Source organism: Neovison vison, chromosome 5 (assembly GCF_020171115.1).
Source record: "Neovison vison isolate M4711 chromosome 5, ASM_NN_V1, whole genome shotgun sequence".
In the NCBI taxonomy this organism is placed as follows: domain Eukaryota; kingdom Metazoa; phylum Chordata; class Mammalia; order Carnivora; family Mustelidae; genus Neogale; species Neogale vison.
Genome location: NC_058095.1, coordinates 160470763 through 160477634, shown reverse-complemented (window position 1 = coordinate 160477634; position 6872 = coordinate 160470763).

Below are 6872 nucleotides of genomic sequence, written 5' to 3'. Positions count from 1 at the left end.
TAAGGATGAAAACCGAATTTCATCGGATCCGGGAGGCTCACTTTACAATGAAATGAAGTCCTCCCCACCCCAGAAGGTAAGATCAGAATGAGGTATACATGAAGAAAACTGCTAAATGCAAAATCAGAGCTTTAGAAATAGGTGTTCTTTACCTGGTGCATAAGAGCTCAGAACCAAGATTCCAGAAAATATTAATCTTACATTTTTATCAGTCCCTTTGTTCTAGGATTATCTCATTCAATAAGACAAAAGGATGTTCTCAACAAATCATCTTGGCAATTTTATGTTGGCTTGCTGTTTTAAAACTATATCAATGTGTGACCTTTACTTTGTGGTACATGGTTCAACAAACAGAAATGTTTAAGTAGTGCTCAGGGTCATTTTTTATGAAGCAGAATATAGGATTTTTATATTGTTTTGAATATGTTGGTAGCATCTGATTGTATGCACCTGATCTCAGATTAATTCCAAAGTGATATATACTATAATCAAATACAAAATTAAGGATATAGACATAAAGATATTATTTTAAAAAGTGATTATATTGATATGAAATTAATTTGAAAAATTAAATAAATACTAGAAATCTGTGTTCGTTTTTTCACACACACTGGACCATAATCCAAGTTCACATGCAGAGGTATAGAAATGTGTGAGGATTTTTTGATTAAAATTATTCTCATAATTGCAAAGTCTTTTTAGACGATTTGGGTTATTTGCTTAGAACAGAAACATTTACTTTAGAAAGTACATTTTTAAAATTTTATTCACATTGGCTAACATATACAAGCCAAGATTTCCTGCACTTGACCTCAGAGGCTCATCCTTCTGGAATATTTTTTTTTTAATACTTTTCCGAAGTGTTTACTTTCCTAATTACCTCCTGTTATATTAGTTGAGTTTCCTCATGCTGGTCTGGAGAGTTCTGCTAGTCCACTGGTATTTGCACATAGAATTTAAATATTTGCAAGAGTACTTGCCCCTGTTCTTTACTCATCAGTTAGCAAAGTCAAACATCATTTACTCTCAGACCCTGCAACCAGCATGGAGGGAAGGCTAGTCAATCTTTCCCTTTTTGTTTATCTGTTCTCCGGACAGCATCCGTTTTCAATGCCAGGGTCACTGGTTATCCATTTATTCTCTATCCACTGAACATCTACATGACAGGCACAAAATTTGGTCTTAAAATTTAAGGAGTTTTACCCTAATGGGCAGAGACATATGTGAGCAAAATAATTACAAGGTGAATCGGCATGTTCTGGTGTGCACCACCCATAACAAGTGCCCAGAGGAAGGAGAAGCAGACTCCAACTGGGAGAACTGAGATGTCATCCTACAGGTAGGTCTGACATGGTGTGGGGCACCTCAGCTGAAATCTTGATGGGACACATCATGGGTAAAAAGAATGTGATCGATACATCAAAAAATGTATTATTCATCCTTCAAAAAAGAAAAGAAAAGAAAGAAAGAAAGAAAGAAAGAAAGAAAGAAAGAAAGAAAGAAAGAAAAAAGGAAAGAAAATCCTGTCATTTGCAATAACATGGATGAACCTGGAGGGCGTTATGCTGAATGAAATACCCAGAGACAGAAAGACAGATAATGCATGCTGTCACTTACATGTGGAATCCAAAATAGAAAAGTTGAGCTCAAGGAACAGAAAATAGAACAGCTATTGGAGGGCACCTGGGTAGCTCAGTGGGTTAAGCCTCCGACTCTTGGTTTCATCTCAAGTCGTAATCTCAGGGTCATGAGATCCAGCCCTGCATTGGACACCGCGATCTCAGTGTGGGTTATGGACATTGGGGAGGGTATGTGCTTTTGGGTAAATTGGAAGGGGAGGTGAACCATGAGAGACTAGGACTCTGAAAAACAATCTGAGGGGTTTGAAGTGGCGGGGGGGTGGGAGGTTGGGGTACCAGGTGGTGGGTATTATAGAGGGCACGGCTTGCATGGAGTACTGGGTGTGGTGAAAAAATAATGAATACTGTTTTTCTGAAAATAAATAAATTGGGAAAAAAAACAAAAGAAGAGTGGTTTTCAGGGGCTGAGGGGTGGGGAAATATCAAGAGGTTCATAGAGGTTTTAAACTTACAACAGCAAGATGAGTAAGGTCTGAGAATCTAATAGGTAACATGGTGAATAGCCAATAACACTGTATTGTATAATTGACATTTGTTAAAAGAACAGACCTTAAATTTTCTCCAAACATACAAAAAGTGTATAAGTGGGGGGCGGGGACGGGTGGGCAATGCCTTCAGAGTTGTACATATATCAAATCACCATGATGTACACTTTAAATATCTAGTGAATTTACTTGTCTATTATACACCAATAAAACTATGAAAATAGAAAAGGACAAAGATATCTTTTTGCTTACAGAAAGAAAAGGTTTCTAAAGGAGCAACCAGTCCTATTTAAACAATTAGAAGCAATTAAATATTATGGTTTATGATTAAGTGAAAGAAAATTGAAATCAATGCTTAATGATTCCAAAGGCATGTGGCTAACAGCGCTAAGATAGCAATAAGCCTGCAAACCCTTGGAGAGGAAAAGTAATTTACTCCAGAGCAATGAGCTCATCCTCATGCTCTGCTTTGCAAGGAGCTCTGGGACCAGCCCTGCCCCTCTTCCTGTATAAACCCAGCGTAAGTTTCCAGGCGTGCTAAAGATGCCACCTGCTCCTTGTGGCCCGGCTTCTTCCCCCTTGCTCTCTGGGTAATTGTGAAAAGGCCTTGGCACTGAGCCAGGCAGTTTGCATCCCAGTGAAATCCACACAATAAAAAACACCCTCTGCTTGTGAAGATGGTTTGGGAGCTTGTGTGAGGCCTCAACACATTTTTATGAATTCTCTACAGATTCAACTTCGACTCTTGCTGAGACGTGTTCATTGACATGGCCTTCTGGTGTTGAAATATTTGTATGTAATTTACCTCAACAGATGGTACAGAGACACACTCACCCCGATTCTCCTCATGTAAAAAAGTGTATTATTTGCATTTCTTCCTTACATTTAGTTTCTACATTTGAACAGGCAGCACTGTTGCAGGACACCAACCAGTCACACTTCCCAGCCACGGAGATATTCTTGTAGGGTAAGTATTTGTTTAAGGAATGCACGTCAGGACCTGGGAAGACGTTGACATTGTGGTAACCGTATCTTGTGAGGCTCTTGCTGTGGAGAATACATTGTATGCCGGGGGATAGGTCCTACTTAAATCCACATGAAACATTTGCACTTGCTAGCACAGCCATAAATGGTCCAGGTAATATTTTTTATGTCCCCTGTAATTGAATATAGGGTGCAAAAGGGAATATCTGTTACACAGAAATAAAGTATTCTCCCCCACCTCTCCAAGTCTCCGACATTTCATATATCACCAAATATTCCTGGCAAACCTTTCTATTAGATATCAAATTAAAAATGTGTTTATGTGCACGATCTGTTGAAGCAAAAATACAGGCACATTTTGGGTGGCTGTGATGGGGAATTCGGAAAGACTTTCCTCATGCCACCAGGGTGACTGAAGAAGGGAAGCTTTTCTATTTACCACGACTTTGAAGAGCTCCCGGCTCCAAACCTGAGAGAAGGGATTTGGACTCGAGTCTTCTGCATCTCTAGACAGCCTGGCAGTCTGCTAACTTTGTTCTGACTTCAGTCACTGGCTCAGAAGCTCACAACGACACTACACACTTTCCTCCGCAGGGGAGACAATGGAGAGAAGAGTAGGCAGGAACTATAAACTTAATTGCTTGTGCTTGTCATTGGCTTTCTCCTCCTGGCATGCCCTTCCCCCTGTGGACGTGTCCTGTTGCACTTTGTCAAGGGAAAGGAGAACTCTTGGTCTTCTCAGAGATTTCCGACGCTGATCACTGCTCAGACGAAACCCTGTGCACTTACTTCCATCATCAATTTTCAGCCCCCCTCCCTCCCCCACAACCCCATCCCAGACAACTTCTGGTGTCATAAGTCTTCTGACCTGCTCTGTGGTTAAGATGTCAGACCCATCCGCAGGACGACACAGACAGATAAATGGCACCGAAAAGGAACCCGTAAATAGGCTGAATATATACGTTGTAGGTGTCCTTGAAAGTAGCATGACAAAGATGACATTTTGAACCGGGAGAAAAAGGATGAATTAGTTAACACGGGATATGGGTCCAATTGGCAAATCCTGTGGAAAAGGAAAATGGAGTTAAACCCCTATCTCACAACATGCCTTAATAAAATCCAAATGGATTAAACATTTAAATGTGAAAAATTGAACCACAGAAACCCTGACATGAAATATAGGTGAATGTGTGTTGTTGGCATAAACAAGGCTTATCAAGACACACAGGCAAAGGCAGAAGGTCAAGGGAAAGAGGAGTAAATCTGACTGTGTGATATGAACCTTCTGGATGGTGAAGAAGTAACATTACCCGTGATATAAATATTTTGTAGTATACTCCCTAGATGTTAGTATTTAATATCCGAGTACCTCCTAAGACTAATCGACTCTATTAATGGAAAAATGGACAGAGAAACTAACTGGTGTTGAGAAGTAGGAGTCCACTGGCCAATGTGCTCAAGAGAACTATTAAGCAAATATGCATCAAGTGAAGGAAAAGGCAATAATCAAATTCCATTTTGCCTATGAAAAGGGGAGTTGATATGTATCAACCAAGTACTTACAAGGCTGAGGATAAATATGTTCTCTCATATATCATGCTAGGGTTTAAATTGGTTCCTAATGGTGAGCAAATAAGAAAAATGCAACAAAAGCTTTAAAAATTTATAATTAATGCCAAATTTCCATTTTAAATAGTTTCTTATGAGAAAATTTAGATGCAATATATTGTTTAACATTTTTAAGTATTGAAAGCAATTTACATTTCAAATTATAAAGCTTTGTCTAAATAGATTATAGTACATAAAAGAAGATAGATACTATATATCTAATTACAATGATCTGTAGCATATTACTTAAAACCATAGGTAAACAAATTACTACTTAGGTATGAAGTATATATTACGGGTATATAGGAAATTTTAAAAAAATATGTAAAGCCTGATAACAAGTACTATGTGTAAATTTATAAATATCAACTAGCAAATGAATGATCTTTTGAAAAATGCATTCTTCCATCAAATAAAAATGTTTTGACGGTGTCATATCTTTTTGTACATGTCACACAAAAGTTATGTCACAATAGGTATCTTTATCGTCAAACTAATTGAAGTATTACTTCCCCTTCCGTAAAACTCTTTGGATGATTCTTAGGGGATTTCACATTATTAGAGAAGAACAAACAGATCCAATAAGGAAAATGTTTTCTTTCTAAACTATTATCTCTTAGATGTGACTTCTAGGTTCTACCCTCCCTGGAAACCATCCAACTCTGTTCACGTATTTAGCAATAATTTTTTTTTAAAGATTTTATTTATTTATTAGAGAGAGAGAGGGAGAGAGAGCAAGCACAGGCAGACAGAATGGCAGGCAAAGGCAGAGGGAGAATCAGGCTCCCTGCCAAGCAAGGAGCCCGATGTGGGACTCAATCCCAGGACTCTGGGATCATGACCTGAGCCGAAGGCAGCTGCTTAACCAACTGAGCCACCCAGGCGTCCCACGTATTTAGCAATAATTAACTATTATCCCTTCTTTTCTTTCCCTCTAACTCTAATTTAATTCATGAGTATACCTCTTTTTTTTTTAAGATTTTATTTATTTATTTGACAGAAAGAGATATATCACAAGTAGATGGAGCAGCAGGCAGAGAGAGAGGGGGAAGCAGGCTCCCTGCTAAGCAGAGAGCCTGTTGTGGGGCTCGATCCCAGGACCCTGAGATCATGACCTGAGCTGAAGGCAGAGGCTTTAACCCACTGAACCACCCAGGTGCCCTTCATGAGTGTACTTCTTATGTGACTTTTTCAACTTCCTAGTAAATACAATGGGAAAATATTCCTAAGTTCTAGGATGGTTTGAGAAGTAGATATAATCCATGTGCAACCCATGTGACTGTTGAGGTAATGATCTTTGAAATCCAAAACCTACTCTTTTCCTCCTCTCTGCCTTAGAAATCTGCTGGAATTCTGGCAAGGAGCAAGTGCCTTGAATTCTTCCCATATACCCAGTGCTCCAAATCCATGCGATCCAACACCCACTTTCCTGTCCCATAACTTTTATCCAGTGCATACCATTGATTTTCCCCAAAAGGACAATCCATAGCAGCCATTTTAAATGGAGCTAATAATTTCCTACAAGTGGGGCTGACTATGAAGTTATAAGAACTGTTTTTTATGCACCGTCTTCCTCCTTTGAGATGACCTGAGCTCCTCTCCCTAGCTGTCTCCCCTTTGGCTCAATATATAACAATCACCACTGTCTCCAAAATCTCATTCGTTTACACCCTAAATGATTATCTCTTCCAATTATCCGCAACAGGAAAAGCTGATAAAGACTTCGGGGTTTCCCCCTTTCTCTCCTTCTACCCCACTAGTCCCTGTGAAGTATGGAATGGCTTACAAAGATTTATTTTTCCACTGAGATTGGTCAGTTTCATTGTCAAAATATCACTTGTTTCCTCCTTTTTATTGCAAGTAAAAATAAGCATATAACATATAGTGACTGCTAATTATTATTATTTTAAAAAGAATTTATTTATTTGAGAGAGAGAGAGCAAGCAGGGCAGAGGTAGAGGAGGAGGGCGAGGGAGATCTCTCGAGCAGACTCCTGTTGAGCGTGGAGCCCAATGTAGGGCTCGAACTCATGACCCTGAGATCATGACCTGAGCTGAAATCAAGAGTCTGACATTCGATCGACTGAGACACCCAGACACCCGCAATAACTGCTAATTATGAAGCATAATAACTGGTAAGTGAAAGTTTGCTGTTG